The sequence below is a fragment of the Helianthus annuus genome, chromosome 1 (genome assembly GCF_002127325.2).
Source record: "Helianthus annuus cultivar XRQ/B chromosome 1, HanXRQr2.0-SUNRISE, whole genome shotgun sequence".
Taxonomy (NCBI): Eukaryota; Viridiplantae; Streptophyta; class Magnoliopsida; order Asterales; family Asteraceae; genus Helianthus; species Helianthus annuus.
In genome coordinates this window covers 80,134,700-80,162,474 of record NC_035433.2, presented here as the reverse complement: position 1 = coordinate 80,162,474, position 27,775 = coordinate 80,134,700, and the positions used below count along the sequence as shown (strand labels likewise).

The following is a 27,775-nucleotide window of genomic DNA, read 5'->3' as shown; positions in this document are numbered from 1 at the left end:
CACTCTAAACTTGGCTATACAATCATAGCCCCCTCCCTCCCCCCTAAGATGAAATCAAGAATCTTGAGTATATTTAAAGTTGAATTCTTAAGATTTATGAAACACCTAAAAATTCACACGTTTGTGTTTTAGTCGCTAGAATAAAGTTTCACTAACTCTACTTAGCACACATGTCATATAACTGCCCAACAAATCACATATTGCTATTTGATGTTAAAGCACATGCATAATCGTGTGATGAGAGTGGCTATCCTACCCACCCATGTAATTCGTATATGTACGTGGATGAATGGTTGAAACCTAATTTGATGAAATGTGACATAGAGATACACGACTGTGTAATGTGAAAACTAATGTAAACATGTGTAGTTTGAAGTATATCTATCATAAGCATAACTACAGAAATTTTTTAGTTTTAGCAAACATACTAAATGAAAGGGCCAGAGGGATAATTAATAGATAAATAGAGTGTAAAAAGGAGGGGTTAAAATACAAAATTTCACATGAACCAGCATTATAAATGAAACCTAATTCTCGATTTTATTATTCAGCGCCGCTTGTCGGTAAACCCTAGTTCACCACTGCCGTTTCAGACGCATCTTCTGCCTCCAATTGCCGATCCTAGACAGACGAATGGTTAGTTATCTTTAATTCTTGGTTTATATTGTTAATAATTATATGACTGACTGACTGATTCCGGATGCTGCAGGGAACTGAAGAATGCGTGTTAATTAATCTTGATAGCATGGTGATTGTTCATAGGAATGAGATCTGCGAATGCAGGTAACTAACCTAAAAAATGACATTTCTGATTAACCCTTTTTAAATATCTACAGTTGTTTTTTGTATTGGAATCCTTATTTGATCGATGAATAAACCTGAAAACATGTGTTTTTGTATTGGAATCCTTCTAAAAAGTAACATTTTAATTAAATAGCAATGCACAAAGATTTAAAATGCTCCGTAATTATCTTACAAAGATCTTTTGGTTTTTGATGTATTTTTGTCTGTAATTTCTTGTTTATTTTTTGTTTGTAGACGGTAATCTAGGGTTTATGCTGTTTAATTGTCAAGAATCATAAATTGTTATTGTTTAATCATTCAAATGTGCATTTTTTCTGATATTCTTTTTGTGTTTTTCTCTTCGGTTCTACTAATAAAAAGATAAAATGGTGGCTGAAAAGGTGGTGGAACTATGCTGGAAAGAGGTTACACCGGTGAGTAATGTTTTTATTAGTTTGTTTATCGATTAATGGATTTTATTTTTTTCATCTTCAATAAAAGAAGAGAGTCATGACCATGACGTACAGTTTTGAATAAGATATGTTTTTTTTTTATTTTTATAAAAAACCATGGTATAAATTTGCATGACAATTTCTTACTGGGTTAAAACTAGGAATGTTCATAGTTCGGTTATAAACCATGAAAGACCACAAGTGCAAACTGGTCATCAGTTTGGTTTTATAGACCAGTTTTGTTATTTCATATTATATTTAATAATGTATTTGTATTTTATCTTAAGTTTAGTTATAATGGTATGTATTTTCTCTTAAGCTTTGAATGCTATACAACTTTTAAAACTTTGTTTAGCTATTTCAGATTAACCTTTTATTCTGGTTATTTTGGATGGACAACCTTTTCTAAACATCTATTTTTTTGGCAACCTATTTTAAGTTTGTATTAAGAAAAAAACAAACAACTTGATTAAATTTGGACAACTTCAATTTTTGCACATTTATTTTATATACTATTCATTTTAAATAAAGGGCCAATAAAGCCTAAACTCTAAAACTAAACTGGAACCACACCATTAGTAATGGTTCTGTTAAAAATGTCAAGGTTTTTATTTTTGAAATAAAAAACCGTTACCAGTAGTTTAAACAATAAGCCATCGGCATGTGAACACCAAGACACATGGACAACAATTAAATAATAAGATTTCAGGTTGCATAATATAGCCCATTTATCAAACATGTAAAGCCGGGCACGATTGGGTTTATAGAATAGCCCATTTATCAAACATGTAAGCCCGGAATGATCGGGTTAATAAAAAGGTTGACCTGTTAATTGCTTAATTTTAGAGGTTTTTTAAAAAGTTTATGGTTATATATTGAGAGGTTATTTAAAAAAGTATTTATTTCCAAAGTTAGACTTTTAGATTTTTAATTTTTCATCTGGCCATTTGGGTATTCGGTTTGCCTTAATAGTCTGTTGGTTTTTTTTTTCATTTTTTATGTTAATTTTCAAATTTATATTTGGTTTACCTATTAATTTAGGAAATTGATTGTCTATTTAAGCCAAACCAATCAACCAAAGCATCATTATTCAATCATCCAAGTCTACCAAACTCATTTCTATATAGAATATATATGTTATACCATAAAAAGGCTCAATACGTCCAAATATGAAACCAAATCAAAAGCTAAGCAAGTAACGGTTCGATATGCAATTATCAAAAATCGTTACCAATTGGTTTGGCTCACTGTTTAATTCAAAAACCATCAAAGCCCGGACTGGGAACATGACAATTAGTTATACAGGAATGTTTGGATTTGTGTTTCGGAACTCATTTATTTTATCATTTGACCATATTATCTATTGGTATGCTAACTCATAAGTTTCCAAACGTTTAAGCATCAATGGATCATCATATTAATTGATTGTTTGATTATGATTATTAAACTAATATCATATAATCACTTTTAAAACACAAATGCAAACTTTTCCTTATAAGTTACTTCACTGACTCTTTTTACAGTCACCTATTAGGAGCAACTATAGGTAGAAATAAGATTTGTTTTGTGAGTTTAAAGTATGTAGGTTATACATGATCATGGTTAGAGGCTAAGACAGAAAAAATATATTTTTATTCAAAAAAATATTAATTGTTTTAGTGATGTAATTGTTAAATTGGTTTTCAAATAGTCATAGAGTTTGATTTTCAGTCCATCTAACTCATTGATGTTCAAATATTCTGACTTATAGAATACTTTTGATATGCAGCAAAATGATTTAATTTTTGCTGTCAAAAAGCTTCATATATTAAGTTCTAAGGATCTTGGCAAGCTAATAAGAGATGTCATGAATGGTATCATTAAATACACTATAAATGGATCATCTTTTGAGGTTGGTAGATTTTTTTTAATTATAATTTTAATAATTTAAATTATTTAATTATTAATAAAATTTGCTGACTGTCTATTTGTAAATGTGATAAACATCTTGATGTTTCAGATAAATGTGGAAAATCTAGGAAGGCCTCTTGTCCAGCACATAATGAAAGATATTGTTTCATCACTTAAGCCAGATAAGCAGCATTTCAAATATTTGTTAAGTGGTTTAAGATTATTGCATACTCTGTGGAATATTGCATCCCACCACTCAACACTTGCGCGGGTTAGTAAATTTATTTTTCAATTTATCTATTTTCTTAATGGGTTAATACCAGCGAAATTATTGCATACTCTATGGAATATTGCATCCCACCCTTCACCTCTTATGCATGTTTTATTTTTCTCCATGCAGAAGGCTCTGTTCTTCAAATTGAAGGAACATCTGGTGCCAAAGATGCTGAACCAGACTCTATACTTAAAGCCAGAAACTCTGGGAAGCTGCCACAACTAACTTGGGTTGAAGTTGGAAGAGGCTTGGATGATATATCAGGTCCACAATTGAGTGGGCGTGGTCATTTGGTCAAGTAACACTTCGAAAGCTGACGGGTCACCATCAACGTCAAACGGGCTGGACACGAATATCGTCCTAGTTCCTGATGTAGATGACGAAGCTGCTCCAAATGATATCCCTAGGGATGAAGCAGAAAATTCGGCCCAACATAGGCCCAATGTGGAAGTGGCAGCTGTTAACTCCCAGGCTGGTATGTCAAGAAAGAGGCCAGCTAGTACGGAGCCCCATGATTCTGATAGGACATGTGTACGTATCACACCCTTTCTGGCCCACAGGGAAGGACCTGGTAACTTGGATCCGAACAATGAATATTGTGTGGTGTTCCGGAAGCTTGAGCGTGAAGGGCACATCACCAAAGAATTTAGACGGAAACTGTTCACGTGGTTTAGTCTGAGTTCAACCGAGCGTGAACGTAGAGCAGTTAACACTTTCATCCGAACACTCGCCTTGAAAGCTTAGGTGAACAATTGGTTGACTCATTTGGTGATATTGTGTGTTCATGAACCGATGTGTGGCTCGACAAAAATAATAACAATATGCAACTACGAGTGGTTGTGGACCTGACAATGTGGTTTGTTGACGTGGTTTTTGGACTCCCATGGATGGTGTTCTTCAAGAATCGGAAATTTTTAGTTTGGCACAGAACGGTGAGAAGCTTGTGATGATTGATTAAGATTTGAAGATTAGTTTTAATGACAATTCAGAGAGTTGGTTGTGATGATTGATTAAGATATGAAGTTTTCCATAAAGATACACCTTTTTTATAATTTATGTCTTGTAATAGATTCCTATAATAGATTTATTGTATAAATAGTTATTGAAGGGTTTAACATCTGCTTCGGCTTTAGAATGCTTGTAATTATTTGACAAGTGATAATGAAGAAAGAAGTATAGAGTGATAAAAATATTTGGGTACAAATTTGTTGATGCAGATTTTGTGTCCGATGCTTGTCGAATAGATTAGTTTTACTTTACGCTGAATTTGTAATAGTTAGTGAAACGGTCTATCGAACGTGTATAGACCCGCTCGTTTGAAGTGGTCAAACGAGAGGGTTATTCGTTTGACCGTGTGTGTTTGCTAGACAAATTATGGTTGTATAATGTTTGGTGTCGAAGGATAGGGCATCGAAGGATTGTGTATATCCTTCGATGAGCTCGAAAGATATCCATCGAAGGATGAAGATGGACCTCGAAGGATATGTGATCCTTCGAGGTATATGTGTATCTTTCGAAAGCTGGATGGTCGACAGATGATCTATCTATCAGTCAGTTAGATCCTTCGAACATACAACCTGTGTTTGGTATAAATACCAACACTTGGTCATTTGCAACACAAGAGAGTGAGAGGAGGTTTGAGACCTCACCGGGAGAAATCACCACTTGATTTCTCCCTGGATGTATACTTCTTTGGTATTAGTTCGGTTATCATGTAATCGGGCCGACTTGTAATGTTTACTACCGGATTAATACAAAGTTTGTTTGTTTTATCATCTCTATCTTCTTCCATCTATGAACATAATCATGAAAATCACGGTTTTGATCCCGAAACCCGGACCTACAAGTGGTATCAGAGCTTGGCTCTTTACCTTGTTTAAAACCGGGTTATTCAAGTTCTTGGTGTGTGTTTGAACACTTGGTTTAACACCCGTTTTTGTTGGTTTTTCTACACTTTTAAACTGGAAAACGTGTTTTAAACTTACCGGGAGTGTTCATAAGTGGGTTGGGTAACTTAAAACTTGTTTTTGAGTGTGTTGGTAATTTCCGGCCATATTCCGGTAAATATTTCGGTGACTGGTTTGCAGATAGGGTTATCCTTTTTGGGCAATCTTTTCAAAGTTGGTGGGAAAGTTGTCAGCCTGCCATACCCTTTTGCCGAAAGTTGACTTACCAACCCATCACCTTTTCACCAACCCGTCACATCTGTGTCAGTGTGTCAGTGCACATTCGAAAGATATCCTTCGACTTCGAAAGATATCCTTCGACATCGAAAGATCATCTTTCGATCAAGGAAGGCACGATAGATCATCATCTTTCGACACATCCTTCGAAGTCCGAAACATATCTTTCGACCAAGGAATCTATTCGAAAGACAGTGTCCGAAAGATAAGGATTAAACTCGAAAGATAAGGATCTTTCAAAAGGGAATCCTTCGAGTTCTTGAATCTTTCGAAATTATTGTTCGAGATTCAACAGTAATCTTTCGAGCACTGTTGATCCTTCGAACAATAGTTGATCTTTCGATTGTGGTCAGTTTATTGTTAACTAGTTTCTGTGATTTCAGATCTTTCGACCAGGATCCTTCGGCTGTGTGATCTTTCGGGTGGCCATCATCCTTCGTGACCTTGACTTAGAATTTATTTTTCTTGTCAAAGATGAATCCGAGTTGGTGGAATCCTGCCCCAGACAGTGGAAAATATACCAGTTCTGGTGTTACTCCTTCATGGTGGGGTACACCGGCTCCTGATAGTGGAAAGTACACGTGTACAAGTCTATCACCATCATGGGCCGAATCTCCAGTATCTACATCTTCACAAGTAAATGCTTTACCATCAAATCAATGGGCATTAGTTACGGGTCAAACTCCGAGTGTACAAAGTATCTTATTAAGCGAAAGCGAAACAGGAAGTTTGAATCGACCCCCAAAACTGATGAGTTTGAATGAATATCCAGGATGGGCTGAGAGGTTTAAAACATATGTTCTTGGTCAAAATACGGAACTGTGGATACGTTTCACCATAGATTTCGATCAAGCCATAGAGGTTGCTACTTCAGAGACTGCGTCATTTGCTGATCTTCCCGAAGATAAAAAGAAAACGTATGATCTGGAAAAGAAAGCATACGCCATTCTCACCCAGGCTTTGAGCAAGGATATTTATCACCAGTTTGTCAGCTTCAAGACAACTAAGAAGTTGTGGGACGGGTTGAAAACAAGAGGAGTAGGGAATGAAGCAACACGTCAGCTGCGTCATGATCTACTCAAGAAAGAATTTGACAGCTTCGCTTGCATGGATAAGGAGTCTCTGGGAGACATGACAAGTCGTTTCTATCACCTGCTTACTGAGTTGAACAATTTTGGAGTTACAACAACTCGAGCAGAGGTGGTAAAGAAGTTTGCTGATGCCTTACCTCCTCAATGGAGTAGTTTCTTGGAAATCCTTAAGTATAACGGAGCGTTGAGAACTACAAGTTTTAACGACTTCGTGCAGCTTTTGGAAAACAAGGATCAGGAGGAAACATTGAAGGTGAAGAGAGTTCCATTGCCACAGAATCCAGAAATGTATTATGGAACTTCCAGCTCTTCGTCTGCAAGAACTGGTTCACATGCTCCAATTCAAACGGCGTTTGTCACAAGCACAGATTGTTTTGGCAATCCAATACAAGTTCCTGTTAAGCCGCCTCCCACCACAGATATATTTGGAAATCCAATCCAACCACCTCCACCTCCTCCTGCTCAACAACAACGTGCATGTTATGGAGGAACATCATCTGCTGGTCAACAATCAAAGCCAAATACAGTACAGCTCGACACTTCAAGCTTTTCCAAAGTCAGTGTAGAAGTAGCCAAGGAACACATGGAGCTACTTAACACTATAGTGAGCGCGTACTGTGGGTTGATAGAAGGTCAGATTGGCAACATTAATCTGACACAGGAAGACTATCGGCAGATAGATAAAGAAGAGATGGACTTGATGGATATCAAGTGGGCCTTTGCAAGTGCAGTGAGAAGAGCAAAGGATTGGATGGAAAGTACGGGAAGAACCAGCTTGGAAAGTAAGAGAGACACCAAGTATGGGTTCGATAAACAAGCAGTAAGGTGCTTCAACTGTGGTGAACGGGGTCACTTCAAGAGGGAATGTGCAAAGCCAGCACAGCATGGAAACCAGAACCCCTTCAGAAACCAGGGCAACCAGCAGAACCAGAACATAAATAATGAACGTACATTAGTGCCTGTCAACAATCAAGCCAACCGGGCACTTGTAGTTCAGATGGATGAAGGTTGCGACTGGTCAATCCAGTTTGGTGGTGATGCTCCTAATGGTACAGCTTGCTTTGCTCAAGTTGTGAAGGATGTAGTTAACACCAGTGGTGGAGAATCTTCCGCCAGTGGTGGTGAATCTTCTGAAGATGAAGACTCTTCTGGGTACAGCAGGAGTGTTGATGAAGATTCATCTGGGTCAGGCGATGAGAATGTGGGTGAGACATCTGGTGTCTCGGCTGATGCTGATATTGATGAACGTTTGGATGAAGCTGCAGCACTAAGTGTTGGAAGATCTATTCTAGTGGACCAAGCTGCTTGTACTTCGTCTTCTCTCCATTCAGCCTTTATGGCTAATGTCGACAGTTCTTCAAGTCAGGTATGTGTCGATGAACCCATTGCTGTAAACTGTGATAACTGTGATAGCTTGCAGGCTAAATGTGCTGAGTTAGAGGCAAGCATGTCTGAGTTGCAAGCCAAACATGATGCTTTACAAGCTAGTTTGTTTGACTTGCAAGACAAACATGGTTCTTTGAATGCTGACTGGTGTGCATTGCAAAGCAAACACGAGGCTTTGCAAGAAAAATATGATGTGACATTCATCCACAATCAGAAGTTGACTGTGGATCTTTCAAAATGCACAGAAGCCAATATGTTTTATGAAAACCATGAAAAAGAATTTAAGTCAATGATTGAGACTTTAAAGAAAGATAAAACTGAATTGACTAAAATGGTTTCCAGAAAACAAACGGACATTAATTTGTATATATCTCGCCTTGAGATGATGCAAAAGGAAATGGCTTGTGTCAAAACTGAAAGTGATGCGATCCAGCTTAAGCTAGACAGTTATTTGAGCTCTAGCTATGTGTTGGATCACATCATTGACGTTCAGAAAGAGAAGAAGGATGTCACATGCATAGGATACAAAAAATGTCCACCACCAGTCAGACACAATTATGATGCCATGCCTGATGAGGAGGATAGAGTGTTCTTCGAACCATCTGTTCCTCTTGATGTGAAGGAGTTTGCAGCAGGACTCGGATACCAGAAAGAAGTATCCTCAGATTCAAATGTGTCAGCAGATACATCTGTAACTGCTGAACAGAAACAGGATCCTCCAGTTGAGGTTGAGGATGCTGATTCTTCAGATGATGAATCTGATGATGCTGCTCCAGCAAAGTCTGATGCGGTAGTCAAAAATGAGGACATACCTCTTGAGAATCACATTCTATGTGATCCCCCTGCCACACCCGCTAAGACTGTTGCAACTGAGTCCTCGTCTGAGAAGGAGTCGGAGAGTGTGACCTTGCTGTACACTTTGGTTGGTGATGATAAAATTTACTCAGACAAAGATTTTCCTATTAAGAACGTTAATCAATCCTTAATCGATAAAGTCTTTGAAAATTCGACAAGTAAGTTTCTGGGGAAGAAAGGACCACAGGTTACAGTTACACAGTGTCCTCCAATCCCAAGGGCTGAAGTTCGAAAACAATTTGGCAACAAGAAATTACCAGCAATGCCAAAACAGCAAAATCACACCAAGCCCAAAGGAAAGGCACCGGCTCAAGTCCAGAAGAAGCCGAATCAAAAGAAGAAGAAAAGTGTTAACTTTGTGAAATCGACGGGAACGGACAAAATTGAAACGTTTGAAAATAAATCTAACTTAGATTTTGTCAAGAAAGCTACTGTTTTGAAAAGAAATGAACAAAACAGTTCACAGCCTAGTACCTCGGGTTCACAAAGTTCAACATCATCGGCTAAGAGAACACATGATTCTTCGAGGTATGTTGAACGAAGATCATGTTTTGAGTGTGGAACCATTGGGCATATAATTCGAAATTGCCCTTATCTTCATAAGCAAAAAGGAAAGGTTGATGATCCCCGTGGCAAGACTGACCGTAAGCCATCTGTTTCCACAAAACAAGATCCCCGACTTGCAAAAGAAAGGGAGAAGAAGCAGAAACGCCAACAGGTCAAAAGGATTGAAAAAGCAATTAAAACCGATGTGGTTCAAAAACAATCTGTTTCTGTAAAATCAACAAATTCAAAAACTTCAAACTGTAATGAAGTTAAAATTTTAAAGAATGACACTGATAAAACAAAACAGACATGGAAACCTAAATTGGTTACTGAATCAGGGGGACCATCACAATTTACAAACCATCAAAGACAAGAAGTTATTGTCATTGATGAAAATGGAAGACCCAAGACCACAATGGCTTGGGTCCCACTCTCCAACTAATCTCTGAGTGAGTGTGCAGGAAGTTCCAGGAGGAACTATTGATAGTCTTAGGATTGTTGATAGTGGAATGTCCTTGCACAAGATAGGCGACAGGAGAAATTGTTGCCTTTGATGGAGAGAGAGGAAAGAAAAAGAAAATTTGGATGAATGAAGTTGCAAAATTCGACCAAATGAAGAACGTGCCAAAACTTGGTCATTCTGGTTTTGATCGGGTCCTCAGGAACGAATGAAGTGAAATGTGTGCCGATGCCTCTGCATGGATTGAACATCCGCACACCATTTCTGAAAGAGAAAGTCAAAGACCTTCGCTGGTACAATGTGGAAGACCAGCCGGACCCGGAGGTTTATGATTTTATTGCTGTCAAGAGACTTTTCAGTGGTTGCAAATTCGACTTTGAAGTCCACACCGGGTGGATATCCAGTTGGGAGAGTGCTTAGATTCCTTGCAATGCACGGAACAGTTGCAGGATACGCCTCAAATTTCTTAATCTCTCCTATACTTGTCGATATTTAAGCTACTTTGTGAATTATTATTATCTCGCACAGCACTCTTTGACCTGACACGTTGATCTCAGATATCACCTCACACGTGATTGTTTCAATATGAAACTCATCAATGTTGTCATGGTCCGCACCGCTTACCGACATGCCAACTCACTTTTCCAAAATCAATTAAATCTTTCCTGATTAAAATTAATTTTGGTAAACGGCATTAAGGTCAAGCAAGAGTAAACCAACATCGGAAAATCATTTTTGTAAATACCTTTGGTTTTAAATTTATCTTAGTTTATTGATTTTAGGGGGAGTAAATCCAAAAATCAGAAAATCCAAAAACATCGAAAAATTTCAAAAACACAAAAACAATAGAAAAACAAAAATGAGTTTCCTGGCGAGCAAAAGAGAAAATGATAGTACATCAGTGGTCTATCCAAACCTCTTTAAACCGTAAATGAAAAACGATAAGCAGCTCTATATAAGATGTATCGGTAGGCTCACAATCATTTTAAAGTGTGCAGGGTGATATAAATCTTAATCGACTGAAGACCAGGTGGGAACCATTCATTGGCATATGGTCTTAGTACCGAAATTTCGTTTGATAGATTGCCGAGGTTCTGAGATATTCGGTCTTTATGCTGCTTATCATCTGGGTATCATGGTTGTATCTTTTACCGAAAAATAACGGGGACGCAAGTCTAGAACTTCCATGATACTATACATACGTGTACATATTACATACTGCATTCGACCTCAATAAGTGATAAACAATCACATGTCCATCAAATAAGTGATAATATATCACATTTATCCGGGTGTCAAGTTCGTCTCTCTGCTGTACGAAAGTACTGACCTGTTCACGGACTTGCACCTGTGCCCTCATGCATATGAAAATCAAGTTCCTCATCAATAAGTGATTATATCACAAAGGGCTTGTTTTCAAATCAAAATAAGTGAGTATCTCACAATTTATACGGTCAAACAGATGATAATCGGTATACTCACCGGTAAGATGAACTCTCGTGCATACCTTGATACGGGAATGTGTCGTGATGTGGATGAACACCGGTCGGTAAGTATAAATCATACCTTAACGTATCCCCTCGCCATGATTACATCTGATAAGTTGAGCTTAAGTGGACAACAATACCGATAATTGTTATAGGATGCTTATCTTAATGATAACTAACTGAACAACAAGAGTGTTTTGGCATGAACGTACACTGATATGATTCTCTTACCCTCGAAACTCGCAAAAAGAATGTCTGTATATATTTATTTACTGCTTAACTTTTATTGTTTTTCTATTAAACAGTTTCGTCGTTTGGTGCATATCAGCACGACATTAGCGGTGATGTCGTTTGATAACACTCAAAGGATTTTAAATTTTTGTCTTTTAATTTCAAAAATACCAAAAAGATTTTAGGCGTGTTTTAATATAAACTTTATAAAAGCCAAAAAGATTTTCTTTCTACTTTATTTTCGATCGTACGATGTTGGAGCTCGAGTCTTCGTTACCTGAAACCTGACTGAAAATCGAACTGACTAAATCTTCATAAACGGTCAAAATTTGCATGTTTGAAAGTTAAGGACTAAAAATTGACAAATTTATTAAACTTTCAAACTGTCGGACGGTGTTTGATTTTGACATGGTCACTCGTGTGTCATTTGTTTACACTATTCCAAGCAGTTGTTCTCATTACGCGTTTAGATTTCTTGCATGTGCAGATTCTAAAGGCTAGGAGAACATGGTCGATGACAAGCATTGGAATGAAGACATGACGAGAAGGCACTCAAAAGATGAAGATGATCGAGTTGCCGCTGGCCATCATCAACACCACAAGGATCTCACTTCATAAAGATAAAGTCTTTTCACGAGCATAACTCAAGGGGGAGCTTATGTTAAGGGGGAGTTTGTCAACACACTTCCTACATGACACGGGTAGTTTGTTGATACACTCTCTGCTTTCAAGACGTGAAGACTTTGAAGATCCTCCGACTTTGAAGACTTGAAAGGACATCCGAGTTTTGAGAACTCGAAGACCAAAGACCGTCGAAGTACGAGACGAGTCTACAACTATAGAAGATAAAGACAAAGCTACAGCCAAGGGGGAGTTTGTTGGTGCACTTGTGTCTGTACTTTGTCTGTATTCGGTCTCGATGTAAACGATGTCCTTGTCAGTCTTGTAAGTTGACCAAGTCAACCGTCCTCCTGGTTTGACTCAGTCAACAGTTAGTTAGTGGTTGTCATTTGTCTGGCTCGAAGGATGAGTGATCGAAGGATAATGTAGATCCTTCGATCACCTCGAAAGATATGCTTCGATTGATAGACCTCGAAAGACTATCCTTCGAGGTCCTTGCTGATCCTTCGAAAGCATTATATTCGAAAGATGATCCTTCGGACCATCTATCGAATCCTTCGACCATGACAACCTGTGCTGGGTATATATACCCATGCACTGTGTTTCGGATAAGTTAGATGCACATAGACACACACACCTGAGAGAGAGAGTTCTTGAGAGCATCTTCCGAAACACACACACTTTGAGAGTTTACAAGTTAGATTTGTAAACATTGTGCTTGTAACTGAAACCTTCATTTGCATTAATACAAGTTGTGTTAATCGGTGAACCCTTGTGTGTTGTGTGTATACTTGCTTAATCCCGGTTTGCTCGCTAGCTTGGATTCCGCACTCGCTAGTGGGTTAGTATAACAAGGTTTGAGGTTCGTCATCCGACAAAAAGGGACCTACAAGATATATTGGTTGTTGGATGCTGAGTCATTAGCAGAGAGAGAGAGAAATAGCTGCTGCTGCTGTTGTTTATTAAAGAAGAAAAAGTCAACCTAAATGATGATGTTAGCAGCAGTTTTTGTCATCTTTCTGATCGATGAGGTTTTTTATGGGATTTAGGGCTTGATGGGATAATGAATGCTCACATGCTTAACTCTTGGGCCCATTTAAGTGACGGCTGGTCTTGTGTCTTATTTTGGTGTTGCCATCATATGAAGTGAAAGTGATGTTTTTAATTGTCGACAATATTAAAAAAAAAATGCACATGTAACGTGATGATGGTTTGAGAGATAAGCAAAGCATGGGTTGAGATGAAAATGATGTCTTGTGTCAGACATAAGATAAGGCCTCTTTGAAAAAGCTTACCAACCTCACCCACTCTCTAATCTTATCTCCTTGTTTGAAGAAAATTCCATTTCAATGTAACCCCAAAGGTCAACACAAGAGGTTTTGTCGTTATTTATTAAAATCATTCAGTCAACATCGTTGGTCACCAGTCAAAAGTTTCAGCTCCATTATTTAAATCAAAAAAAAAAAAATAAGGGTATTTGATTTTTGGGTATCGTTATTATATTTGGGCCATGTGAGGGATGGTGATATCTATTTATTGATTTTGAATTCAACTTTATTAAAATTCAAAAGTTGAATTTAAAATCATGTTTTGGCATTGGGATTATGGACCAAATTTTTAGATGAGACATGAAGTGGGATCGGGTGTTTGTGAAGATTATTTGAAACGGGCTTCCAAATTTCAACGCCAAAATTCGTACAAATTTGGGAGCGCGCGGGATGATGCAGCATGATGAAAACAAGAGATGATGAAAACTTGATTTTTGAAAATGTGGGGTAGTCACGGTTACCGATGCAAATGGCAAAAATGGTGACGCGACTATTATGGGCCAAAAACAACACGGTATGTTCACTTCCGCACGTCAAAATTTATGATTGTTACCGGTTATTCGGAAATGTTCGAAAGCATTTTGTTTATTGTCATATTCTCGCATTTGAAAACGAACGTATGAACCTGGAACGTCTATACCGGTCCTAACGAGTTCACAAAGTGTTTGGAGGGATACAAGTCGGATCCTACGGGGTACTAGGCGAAATTTCTTTATCAACTAGAATATGCAACGAAGAAATCTTTTTGTTTATTGTCATATTCTCGCATTTGGTAACGAATGAATGAACCTAGAATGTCAATACCGGTCCTAACGAGTTCACAAATTCTTTGGGGGGATACAAGTCAGATCCTACGGGGTACCAGGGGACGTTCTTATTCAACTAGTATATGCAAAGAAGAAAGTCATGTTCGTGAATTTTCGAAACCGAGAACATTCAATGAAGATTGACGACAGTTCCGCTCAGTGGAGGGAATTTGTGAACATTTGACGACAGTTTCTTTGAAGTGGAAAGAATCTGTTAAGGTTTAGACATTTACCAAAGAAATGGGGGGATAAAAATTTTCATATGTTGAATTTCTTCGGTAAATTTCTAAACGCAATCACAGGTGGTAGAGTTTGTGATTTTCTGGTGATACATACGGTTCTGCGTGGAATGTTTTGCACATACACATATTTGAGGATTTTAATTAATTCTGCAGCCAGCGTGAAGGGTTTTGCACGGAAACATACAGGTATCTAAAGTCTACAGTAGCTTCAAAGCGCTGTTTACTGAAGACCTGGGGAATCTTTATGGAAGTTAATAGTTCAAGGCTGAAGACCTGCAGGATTCGGTTTTGGGTTAGATGTTTCTTTGGGATTTTACAGGGATCTGGGGGTAACTCAATTCGTTGAGTTTGCAAACGATGTACTTGGTCAAGCTGACTTCCTGAGTACTGATGCTGAAGATCCGTAGTGCATTACGTGGTCGACTTCACAAAGGCGAGACAATGAGATCTGGATGTAGTGAAACTAAGCGTGCCGTTTGGTTGAGCTTGCAAGGGATACACTTGGTCTAGCTGACTTTCCTGAGTGTTGATGCTGAAGATTAAAGTGCATTACTTGGTCGATTCCACAAAGACGGTTTACAGAAGACAGTTCACCAGAAATCTCTATCAATGTAGTATGCTTGAAGATCAAGACTTGATGCAGTTTTTAAAGAATGGAACCCTTATCAAATGCCGGTTGGCGTATTGGAAGATCAGCGGAAGATCGGTCAATTGAGCCTTTTGAGGAAATTGCACAACACCCAACATGGATATGCGTACTTTGAGGGGAAATATTATACAAGGAGCATCAAGATACTACTTACCTGGATCATCGGTCAAGGGGGAATTTGTTAACACAGAGAAGCTGAATACTTGACTGAAGATCGATTGCAGTTGAATTTTCAGCATTCGACAGCAACGGACAAGGGGGAATTTGTTGATGCAGATTTTGTGTCCGATGCTTGTCGAATAGATTAGTTTTACTTTACGCTGAATTTGTAATAGTTAGTGAAACGGTCTATCGAACGTGTATAGACCCGCTCGTTTGAAGTGGTCAAACGAGAGGGTTATTCGTTTGACCGTGTGTGTTTGCTAGACAAATTATGGTTGTATAATGTTTGGTGTCGAAGGATAGGGCATCGAAGGATTGTGTATATCCTTCGATGAGCTCGAAAGATATCCATCGAAGGATGAAGATGGACCTCGAAGGATATGTGATCCTTCGAGGTATATGTGTATCTTTCGAAAGCTGGATGGTCGACAGATGATCTATCGATCAGTCAGTTAGATCCTTCGAACATACAACCTGTGTTTGGTATAAATACCAACACTTGGTCATTTGCAACACAAGAGAGTGAGAGGAGGTTTGAGACCTCACCGGGAGAAATCACCACTTGATTTCTCCCTGGATGTATACTTCTTTGGTATTAGTTCGGTTATCATGTAATCGGGCCGACTTGTAATGTTTACTACCGGATTAATACAAAGTTTGTTTGTTTTATCATCTCTATCTTCTTCCATCTATGAACATAATCATGAAAATCACGGTTTTGATCCCGAAACCCGGACCTACAAAATTGATAAACATATAGCTTAAGCCAAATTCAAAACCAATTTGAATTTTTGACCAAGGGCTTGACTTGGATTCGAGTTGATTTATTCTTGAAAAAAGGCCAACCTAGTCTTTTAGATTGAAGACCAATTGATCGTTAATACCAAAATAAAAAAAACTTCAAATAATTGATAATTAAGGAATACTTGCAATTATCTAATAAAATCAATAAATACACTAAGACATCAAAATAAGATTTTTTGAAAATATACTAAAAGAAAAAATATTTAAAAAAACCTGGTAGAGTTCTAATTAATCTCTTGGTGACAAAAATTGAAAAAGAAAATTAATTTTTTTATCTTTTCGAGTTCATGGTGATCGTCCCATTATAAAATATGGGCCGTTAAGAACGCAGAGCTTTAAACTTTTTGATTGTATATAAGTGGTTAAACTTAAAACCACTAAAACACCGAGATTTAGTAAGTAATTTACTCTTTTATTCAATATAGGAATAAGCTGTTAGGTTATCTAACAAAAACTAAAAATATAGTTTTTCATTTTTGGTTTTCATTTAGTTTTCTAACAAAAACTAAAAAAAGATATATATCATATCACATTGTATCTATCCAATGGTATGATAGCATTTAATATAATATCTTATCATATCAAAAAGAATAAAAAAATAAATGCGAGGGAGATTTCCCACCAACACCCCTCCACTTTCACAATTAAAACTTTTAATTTGTCTTTTTCAACTTTTAGAATTTGCTTCCTTAACCCTTCAACTTTTACAATTAACATTTTCACTAAGTTGGTTATATTTGTGTGGCGTTTAAGGAACTATGTTTGCATTTATGCATCTGGTTTTAGCCGGTTTCGGTTTCTCATTGTTTTTTACATTGGCGTTTGGCCTAAACCATCATACAGTACAAAGTTTTAACCTTGGTGTTTTTCCTATAATCTTATAAACACTTTACAACATTACTAATCATTGAAAAATCTCACGTTTGGTCCCTCCAACCTTTAGCGTATTGTAAGGCCTCCTAATCCAAGATCTCACTCAGCTAAAGCCACCAACAGGTGCGCGGAGTCCACCTGATGATTAACCACTGCAGATGAAAAACTAGAATGCAAAGATTTGTGAGAGAAATCAAGAATACACTGAGTATTGTTGATAAGGAAGATGAATGACGTCACTCACACAAAATAGCCGCCAGACAAAACACACACAATGATTAGGGTTAGGTGCACAGAATTTCACACAGAATCGCCCCCTTGTCTATTCCACATAAAGGTATAAATACAAGGCAAAACCCGGACTTTCAAGACAAACTAGAAAGCCCGGACAAACAAACTACACAAAGCAAAACTCTGACTTTTGTCCTAAACAAAACTCAGACAAAAGTCTATCCTAAAACTTGGACAAAATGTCCAAGGATAAAGCTTGTACTAAGTTTCAGTATATGTACAATAAAGACCCTACAAAATGGGAGACATGCACTTATCACCTAAAGTGCATTAACAAACTCCCCCTTGATCAGTGCATGGTCTTCATTGGTCTTGAGATCTTCATACTCTCTTCGAGAAGCGCTGCTTCCTGCCCAGACCTTGTTCTTCACACAGAACTGAACCACCTTGATGAACTGGTCAGCTAGAACACGATCTTCTTCATTGTATTTTAGAGGCAGGCGCCAAAGCTTCTTCAGATGTGCTTCCCTTAAGTTGGCAAGCCAAATTGGATCCAGAACTTTAGCAATCTCAACCGTCACTTTCTTTTCAGTAATCACAGCTTCTCCAGTCTTGCCATTGAGATACCAATAACCTATGTTGTCAAATTTTTCGAGATCAAACTTACGCATAGGAATTTTATGGAGGCATCTTGCTGGAGGATAGACCATCTTCCATTCTACCAATGAACTTATTTAAGTACTTAACTCCTCGACCAACCGCTGGCTTGAACATCTTCCATTTACTTTCTCGACTCTCAGCAACGAGATGAGGAATCAATCCTCTGATACTAGCAACATTTGTATGGTTGTTGAGATCGAGCTGAGCAATGTGATGGAGATCACGAGCTGGAAGAGTCTGAAGGAACTTGGCCCTTGGCCTGAAGTACTGTACCCCATCGGTCCTTTTGATCATTACCAGGCCGTGCTGCTCATCGAAATCCCAACTTCGAATCTGACCCGAATACTCACCTTTTATGGATAAATACCTCTTCCTTTGAGTTTCATCTGGAAGATTTCCAAACCATTTGTGAGCTGCCACACTGACTTCTTCCGGAATTCGAATAGGGTTAAAGATTTCTTCGGGCATTTCATAGCCAAACACAAAGCCTCTGATAACATCACTGTTGACCGGTAAGGACTCGTACTCAATCCTCTTCCCTTTCGAAGTCTCAATGAAATTGAACTTACCAGCTAGGTCGTCATCGGTTCGCCAATCTTCAACCATTTCCTCAACCACTTCACCAGCTCCTAAAACAAAATCCGCAACAGGATCTAACTCAGAATCAGATAGTGCATCTGCATCTGCATCAGCATCTACAGGACCTATAACTCCCCCTGCAGCTGCACCTGAGGACTCCCCCTCAACATGAGCCGAGGTTGCAGCTTCAGGAGCACGTGCGCTCCTTGACTGCTCCCCCTGCTTCGCTTCGTTGGGATCCTTGTCCTTGTCAAGATCCTCTCTGATTTTCTTTAGTTCATCCATCTTGCATTTAGCCTGAACCTGAAAATCCGAAGCCGAAATCTCCCCCTGAGTAGCAAGGAGTGACACGAGATCTGTCACAATCCCGAGAAGCTGATCCGTAGTACTAACCAAATTCTGTTGTTGGGCAGACGTCGAGGCATCTTGTGTTATGAACTTACCCAACTGAACACTCTGATCTTTGGTTAGACGAAAAAGTTGTGTCATCTGCTGGTCTCGAACTGCATCCCTTTTCTTCAAGAAAGCAATTTCTTTCTGCTGCATAGAGATCTGATTCTTGTGTTGTACCATGACCTTGGCTGCATCCTGAAACTTGCCACGAACAAACTCCTGAAAGTTCTGCCCTTGACCTGAACTTGATGGTCTCGAAGCAGAAACAGTAGAAGATCTAGGAGCAGGAGGTCTTGAGCTAGACGGCTGTGCACTAGATGGCCTAGGACCTGAAGAAGGTAGAACTGGAGGACGCAGAGATCCTTTCTTCGATCGCACTGGCGGACTCAGACCGAAAGCAACCTTCGGACGTGCTTGTCGTGTCTCTGGCGCTTGCAAAGAAGAACTTCCTGATTAGGCAAACACATTACCTGTACCCATTTGAGAAGATAATGACCCAAATAATGGTACTGCAGGAATCAGAGAAGACATCATCGGCGTTACTGGTTGAAGAGAAGTAGCCATACTGGTAGCTTCCACAAAAGAAGTGAATGGAAGTGAGGAAGACAGTGACGGGAGAGCTACAGATAACTCCATATTAAGAAGACCTCTGGAGTCTGATGGAGCAGAGCTGGATGTAACCGTGACCGAAGCAAGTATCGGACTCCAAGACTGAAGATCTGAAACAGCAATACGTTGTCGCTTATACATCCTGAGAGGAACTGGCACACGGACAGTATCAGTATCAGGACGACGACGGTCTTCATCATCATCATCATCAGAAGAGGAGGAGCTAAAAACGATTGAATCGAAATCGTTGGCTTTATCATTCCCACTGGCTAAACGTATACTCCAATCGGAAGAGGGACCGAAAGAAGCAACCTTTGCGTGAAATAATTCAAGTTTGTTCCTTTCGGAAGGTGTGATACGATCTTGAAGTTCCTTCATAACTAACAGAAGGTATTGCTTTTCAGATGGCATATCACTAACGGATTCATCCAGAAACTTCTTCCATAGGACGCTTCCCTTTGTCAACTGTACGGGAGGACGGACCCGCATCTAGAGCTGCATCAAGCTCTAAAATCACATCATCAGTTTCTACAGCAACTCCTGTTGCCGAAGACGTAGAAACTGGAGCTTGAACAGACACAGTTTCTTGAATAGAAGCAACAACAACTGGTTCAGAAATCACTGGTTCTTGAACGGTTTCAGGTTCCGGAAGATTAACCGGTGGTTGTTGAAGATCAACCTGAGGTTGAACAACCACGGGTTCGTGAGCATCTCCAACAAAGATTTGATCAACACCACTTTTAATGTTTAACCAATTCGGATCAATTTCTGGATTGTAGTTGCCTTGAAGAATAGCACCACGCAAGGGAGTCGTAACTGGACGTGCATCAGTCCTTTTGGACTCGTTAACCCTTGCACAATCAGTGAAAATACGAATAGGCATAGGTGCTTGAGCGTAGGCAGGTAAAGTTCCTTCGAACGAAAGATTTGGCAACAAATCTCGAAAAATAAGACATAGAAAACGAGGATATAGAATCATCAAACGCTTATCATTTGCCTTCAGACCAATCTGGTGTTTGAGAGCTTGGAGAATCATCAGTGAGAAATTGTACGGCCGGTTGTAAGTTAATCCAATCATAGCAGAAAGAAGATCATGACCCATCGTATCAATGCCTTGTAGATCTCCTTCCTGGTAAAAGAACCAACGTAACCGAAAGATCTAACCCCACGTTCACGGATTTGCCGAACATAGCACGTGTTTCCATGATCTAAATCACTTAAACGCAAAGCCGCACGAATAATTGCCTATGTGATAACAATAGAGCTTCCCGAAATAGTAGCTTCGATAGAATCATCAACAATCTGAGCCGTATGCCAAAAATCCTTAATATACGCTTGCACTTGATGAATATTTTCTGAAATCGCGAAACCAATTCTTGAATTTCGAAGAAAACGTATGATATCAGAATATTCGGCTCCACCACGAACGTTCTCGTTTAGCAAAGCAATTTGATTATGATTACGATGGAACTTACGAACCGGACAAGGTTGTTCTGCCATTTCTGTTGAAAACAAACCAAAAACGAAACACATGCATCAGATATAAGTGCAGAACAGTTAGAAAATAACAGCATGCAGTTTACACATAGTGAACTTCAATATTCAATGTTTGGCAAGATAACTGACACATAGTTAAACACACAGTTAAAATAAACCTTAGACTGTGATAAGAACCCAGACTGTTGACAAAGAAACCCCCTAGTGAGATAGAACTGGTTAAAAGCCGGACACTGTTCAAAACTCAGACAGTCTTGACTGTTTAACACTGTTCAAAACTTAGACAGTCTTAACTGTTTAACACTCAGAACAAACATAAGAACAATATAGACTGTTCAAAACTCGGAAAAATAGTCTTGATTGTTTAAAACTCGGACCAAATATAAGAACAAGATAGATTTGTTCAAAACTCGAAAAACAGTCTTTTTACCTATTCAAAACTCGGACAGTACAACTCATGATAAACCTCGGAAAACAGTCCTTTTAACAGTCAAAACTCGGACTCAATAACATTTAAAAAAAACTCAGATCAAAACTCGGACTCAATAACATTTTAAAAAAACTCAGATCAAAATCATATTAACAGTTAAAACTCGGAACTTTCTTTGCCAATCTAAAAACTTGGAATTATATTCAAAACTCGGAATGCAGAAAATATTGGCAAAACTCAGAAATATATTCAAACTTAAAACTCGGAACCTCTGTTTTCTAAAAACTCAGAAACACTATCACAAGGATACTCGGACTTTTAATACTCGGACCCACGAAACTTAAAACTCAGACAATATCACACAAGAAGAACTCGGAAACATTGAGTTAAATCTTATCACCGAATCGAGTCTTTGATCCTTCCGAACTTACGGAAGAAAGAAAAGATTGAATCTCAAAGATTTTAACCCAACAAACAAGAACATTCCTTACATGATGGATCAAAAAGGTTTAAAATTCAAATTTCTTTCATCTTCTTCCTAAGAACAACCAAGTTTCGCGCCAAAACACCAACCAAGAACCTTACTAAAACCTCATTCAAACAAACAAATAGTTACCTAATCATGCATACTCAAACACATTTTCAACAAAATTTCTACTAATCGAGGCTCAAAATTAACTCAAACAAACATTATTCTTCAATATTCAAAACCCCCAACCTCAAGAACACCAAGTTCTTGAAGCCAAACACAAAACCCCCAAAATTTCTTACAAAACCCTAACATCAAGAAGCTCAATAACATCAAATAAGATCATCAATTAGTAAGAAAGCACAAAGTTTCAAGCATGAATTTAACAAGAAACATGAACACTAAGTTCAAATCCAAGCCCTAAAAATCAAAGATATCTTACCAAGATTGAAACAATGGAGAAGTTATGAGGGATGAAACACATACCTTGAAGAGGACCTGATGTTCTAATCACAAAACAATAAATTGTTTGTAAGGAGAAAGGATTGAAGGAGGAGGTGCAAAGGGAGGTGCGATGAAGGCAGGTTCTGAGGTTTGTTGTTTGTTGTGAAGGAGATGAGAGGATGTTAAAAAAAGGCGGACTAAAGGGGGTATTAAAGATCGGTTGGGTGAGAAAAATCGGACCAAGGTGTAGATTAAAAGTCGGACAAGGGGGGTGTTTGAGACCGAGGTTTGGTGATGTAAAAAGCGGACTCAAAACCGGTTTTCGTTTTGATAAATGTCTGACCAGATTTGGGATTTAAAATTCGGACCAAACAATTTGTATAAAACTCGGAATCCTGTTCACATAGAAGCTCGGACCGTATAATTTTATTTATTTATTTTACTTTTTGTTTTATTAATTAAAGGGTTGGACCGGATAACTAATAAACGAAAGAACATCAGACCAAGATTAAGCTTTCAAAGAAATTTTTTTTTTACTTCAGACACAAGGATCACTCGAGATGGAAAAAATTACTGCTTGGTACAAAATTTATCGACTTCCTTACCTAATGAAATTTCTCACGCACACTTAGATGAATCTTACACGACCGATTTTTCATGAGAAAATTTATTTTAACTTACCGAACTTGATTTTTAATATCTGATTAAATAATTTTCACAACCTTAGAGAATTCTTAATAAGAAAAACTTGCACATAGAAACAAGAAAGCAAAATCTTTTTGTGGTTTTTCTATTTAAACACAATTTAAAGACTTTAAACCTAAGAACATATTTACACTAATTATCTTTTTGTGAAATCGGAGCAAAGGAATCATATCCGTTTTACTTGTCAGTATCCGACACAAGAACCATAGCATTTAGCTTTAATCTTTTAGAATGATGTTCACAGTTCAAGACGTTCAACGGTATTGTGGTCCACTTAAGTTTTAGCACGCTTTCGAACACTGTTTTCGAGATATGGAATTAAGTGTATTAATACCTGACAATAACTATGTTTACCCACCTCAGAATATACCCCCGTATCAAGGTATGCACGAGAGATCATCTTACTGGTGAGTATACCATTTATCATCTGTTTTTGACGTATAAGCTAATGTGAGATACTCACTTATTTGGAATTGAAAACAAGCCCTATGTGATAGGATCACTTATTGAGGAGTAACTTGAATTTCAGATGCATGAGGGCACAAGAGCATGTCCGTGAACAGGTTAGTACCATCGTACATACAAAGAGACGAACTTGACTCCCGCATAATTTTGTGGGACATGTGATTGTTTATCACTTATTTGGGTCGAATGCATCATGTATTAAGGGTATTTACACGTATGTATGGTATCATGGAAGATCTAGACTTGCGTCCCCGTTATTTTCGGTAAAAGAAGCAACCATGATACCCAAATGATAAACAGCATAAAGACCACGTATCTCAGAATCTATCACACGAAATTACGGTACCAAGACCATATATCCGAGAGATGTGCCACACAAGTTACGCAGTTCACTATGTTTATATACCAAGACATGTTCTTATTTACGCGTAAAACCTACCGAAGCAACGTATAATGAAGCTGTCACAGTTAATGGTTAATTTTATATATATAACCATAGTCCTGCACCAGATACGACTAACCGATGTACTATCATTTCCCTTATATCTCAACACGACTTCATTTTAAAATTTTCAAATGTTTTTGTATTTTTCTGAAATTTATCCTACAACTAAGTAAAATATTTTTGGAGTTTTTCAATTTTTCGAAAGCGGTAAGAACTGTACAGAAAAGATAAAATAAAGTTTCTATGCGAGTTTTGAAAGCATTTTACTCTGGGTTGATCATGCCAATCATTCGGACCCGATTTTCAAATCTAGCCCGATCGAATGCTTTTGTAAACAGGTCGGCAAGATTATCCAAGGTGTCTACCCTAACCACTTCTATTAAACCCTTCTCAGCACAGTCGCGAATAAAATGATGCCTAACATCTATGTGCTTAGTGCGTGAGTGATTAACTGGATTGTTTGTTATGGAAATGGCAGAGTTGTTATCGACAAGGATAGGAGTTCGAGTAAAATTTAAACCGTAGTCCCTCATTTATTGCTGAATCCACAAAACCTGAGCACAACAGCTTGAAGCAGCAATGTACTCGGCCTCGCACGTGGATAGAGAAACGGCAACTTGCTTTTTGCATTGCCAAGAGACAAGACGATTCCCAAGAAGTTGTGCGCCGCCAGAGGTTGACTTTCTGTTCATCGGGCACCCTCCGAAATCTGCGTCAGCATACGCCATCAAATCCGGACCACCTTCACCTGGATACCACAATCCAAGCTTAGGCGTCCCTTTCAGATATCTGAAAATACGCTTGACTGCTTTCAAGTGAGACTCCTTCGGAGTTGATTGGTACCAAGCACACAAATAAACAGAGAACATAATATCTGGTCGTGAAGCAGTAAGATACATCAGTGAACCTATCATTGCTCGATATAGAGTCGGATCCATTTCAGGATCTTTCTCCTTATCGGGTGAAAGCTTTAGATTTGTCGGGAGAGGCGTATCATAGGGTAAGCTATCTTCCAATCCAAATCTTTTGAGAATCTCGTGGACATACTTTGTCTGATGCACGTACGTCCCGGTTTTTCCTTGACTCACCTGAAGACCTAAAAAGAAGGATAACTCTCCCATCACCCTCATTTCAAATTTTGACTTCATCACTGCTTTGAACTCACGACACAATTCTTCATTTGAAGAATCAAAAATTATGTCATCAACGTAAATTTACACGATTAGAAAATCTCCCCCTTTCTTCAAGATGAACAGTGTGGAGTCAATCGCACCACGCGAGAACCCATGCTCCAATAGATGCTTTGACAACGTCTCGTACCATGATCGAGGGGCCTGATGGAGACCGTAGAGAGCCTTGTCCAACAAATAGACTTTGTTGTCTAACCCTGGAGCTTCGAAACCTGGTGGTTGAGACACATACACAGTTTCATGCAATTTCCCGTAAAGGAACGCGCTTTTCACATCCAACTGATAGACTTTGATACGCATGTGTGCAGCAAAGGCTAGAAACAAATGAATAGCTTCCAGTCTTGCCACCGGTGCATAAACTTCGGTATAATCAATCCCTTCCTCCAGATTGAAGCCTTGAACAACCAACCGTGCTTTGTTTCTGACAACGACACCCTTATCGTCTTTCTTGCACTTGAAAACCCATTTCGTGTTGATTGCATGTTGGCCTTTTGGAAGATCGACCAAATTCCACACCTTTAACTTGTCGAACTGAGCTAACTCTTCTTGCATCGCCTCACACCAAGAATTATCCGTCAGAGCCATTTGATAGTTCTTTGGCTCTAGCTGAGAGATAAAACATTCATGTAGGCTAAGATTATAGATTTCTTCTTTCTTGATAGCAGAGAACAGACATTGCATCTCTGAAATACTCCTTCGCGTTTGCACTCCCGCATTTGGATTCCCAATAATATTATCAACAGGATGATGAATATTTGTTCTTGGAACTGGGATTGCCGGAGCTTAAAGATTGTTTCCCAAATTCGATTGAATCTCCCCCTCAGCATTTGCATTAATACTTGAAGCTTGACCATTACTAGAAGACGTGTTAACTTTTGGATATGCTGAAAAGTCAACGTATAGATCTCCACTTGTAGTTTGAGCAGCTGAATTGTGGATTTGCTCAGCAACAACATCATTTACGGTCGAAGAATCAGCGACTGGAACATTCGAAGACACATTAGTAGGATTACTTGCTCTCCAGCTCGCATCCACTTCATCTTTGTTCACAAGATGTGTGTATACAACCTCCGAATCTTCTTCTGAAACATCAGGAAGATCAAATGAATCAAATAATTTATCATAATCATAACCACTTTTGGGACCGAATTCGGACGGTGGAGGATCAAAACTCAAAGGAGTTATGTCAAACACGATCTCCACTGTTCGCTTCTTGATGTTATAAACGCGTTTGTTTGGAGTTCCATTGGCGTATCCCAAAAAGAACCTAACTTCACCGACTTCTCCCATTTTAGGAGTATCCTTGGTGCGTTTGATAACACACTTGATCCCAAAAGGTTGAAAACCAGATAGGTTCGGTTTCCGGTTTTCAAGCAATTCATAACATGTTTTATCTTCTCTTTTGACCGTAAGCACACGATTTAACATATAACATGCAGTGTTTACCGCCTCGGCCCAGAATAAAATTGGCAATTTTGATTCAGAAAGCATAGTGCGGGCCGCCTCAATCAGGGTACGATTCTTCCGTTCTGCAACTCCGTTCTGTTGAGGAACATATGGAGCGCTGAATTGATGAATTATTCCCATTTCCCGACATAACTCATCCATATAATGATTTTTAAACTCAGTGCCGTTGTCACTTCGGATTTTCTTAATAGGAAGTGAATAATTTTTCTCAAGTTGTTTGAATATGTCTCTTAAAATATTAGCAGTTTGATCCTTTGTTTTTAAGAAAAATACCCATGAGTAACGTGAGAAATCGTCAGTGATAACCAAACAATAAGACATCCCACCAATGCTGGCAACATGGATTGGGCCGAAAAGATCCATGTGAAGCAATTCAAGTGGTTTTTGGATCGAGTTAACTGTTTTCGGTTTATGAGGCTTTCGTTTGATTTTTCCTTTTTCACATGACTCACATTTGTTGTGCATATTGAAACTACGTAAAGGAACCCCCAACACCAAGTTGTTTTTCACTAAGTGGTTCATTTTTCACAGATGCACGTGGCCCATTCTCCTATGCCAAAGATACGATTGATCTTCAGTCGCCTTTGAAAGTAGACAAGTCACTGGAGCAGATGAGTTAACCAACGGGCGCATATCCATGACATATGTGTTATTCACCCTTGGAGCCCTCATAACGATCCAATCTTCAGGAACAACAAATCCCGGACGCAAAACGAAGCAAGCTTTATCAGTGAACAGCATCGTGTACTTGTTTTCACAGATTTGAGAAACCGACATCAAGTTATACTTCAATTCTTCAACGTAGTTCACTTTATGCAGCGTAATTTTTCCATTTGACACAGAGCCTTCACCGGTGATGTATCCACCCTTTTCACCAGCAAAGTTCACATAACCACCACGAATTTGTTTAAAATTGTTCAATAACTCTTTATTTCCTACCATGTGTCTGGAACAGCCACTATCGATATACCAAATATAGATAGCCCTCTTCAGCTGCTCCTACACTCCCCAACAAAAAATTTAGTTAGAGTGTGGGACCCAAGCCATGATGGTCTTGGGTCGTCCCGA

The 27,775-nt window shown here is 38.5% G+C and overlaps 1 long non-coding RNA gene across 1 annotated transcript; it reads left to right on the top strand.

Annotated features, from left to right (window-relative positions):
- Positions 1-556: 556 nt before the first annotated feature.
- On the top strand, positions 557-3,076 carry LOC110937485. The gene is made up of 4 exons (XR_002590819.2): positions 557-636; positions 710-783; positions 1,165-1,217; positions 3,004-3,076. It is a non-coding gene; the product is annotated as an uncharacterized LOC110937485 (long non-coding RNA).
- The last annotated feature ends 24,699 nt before the right edge of the window (positions 3,077-27,775 follow it).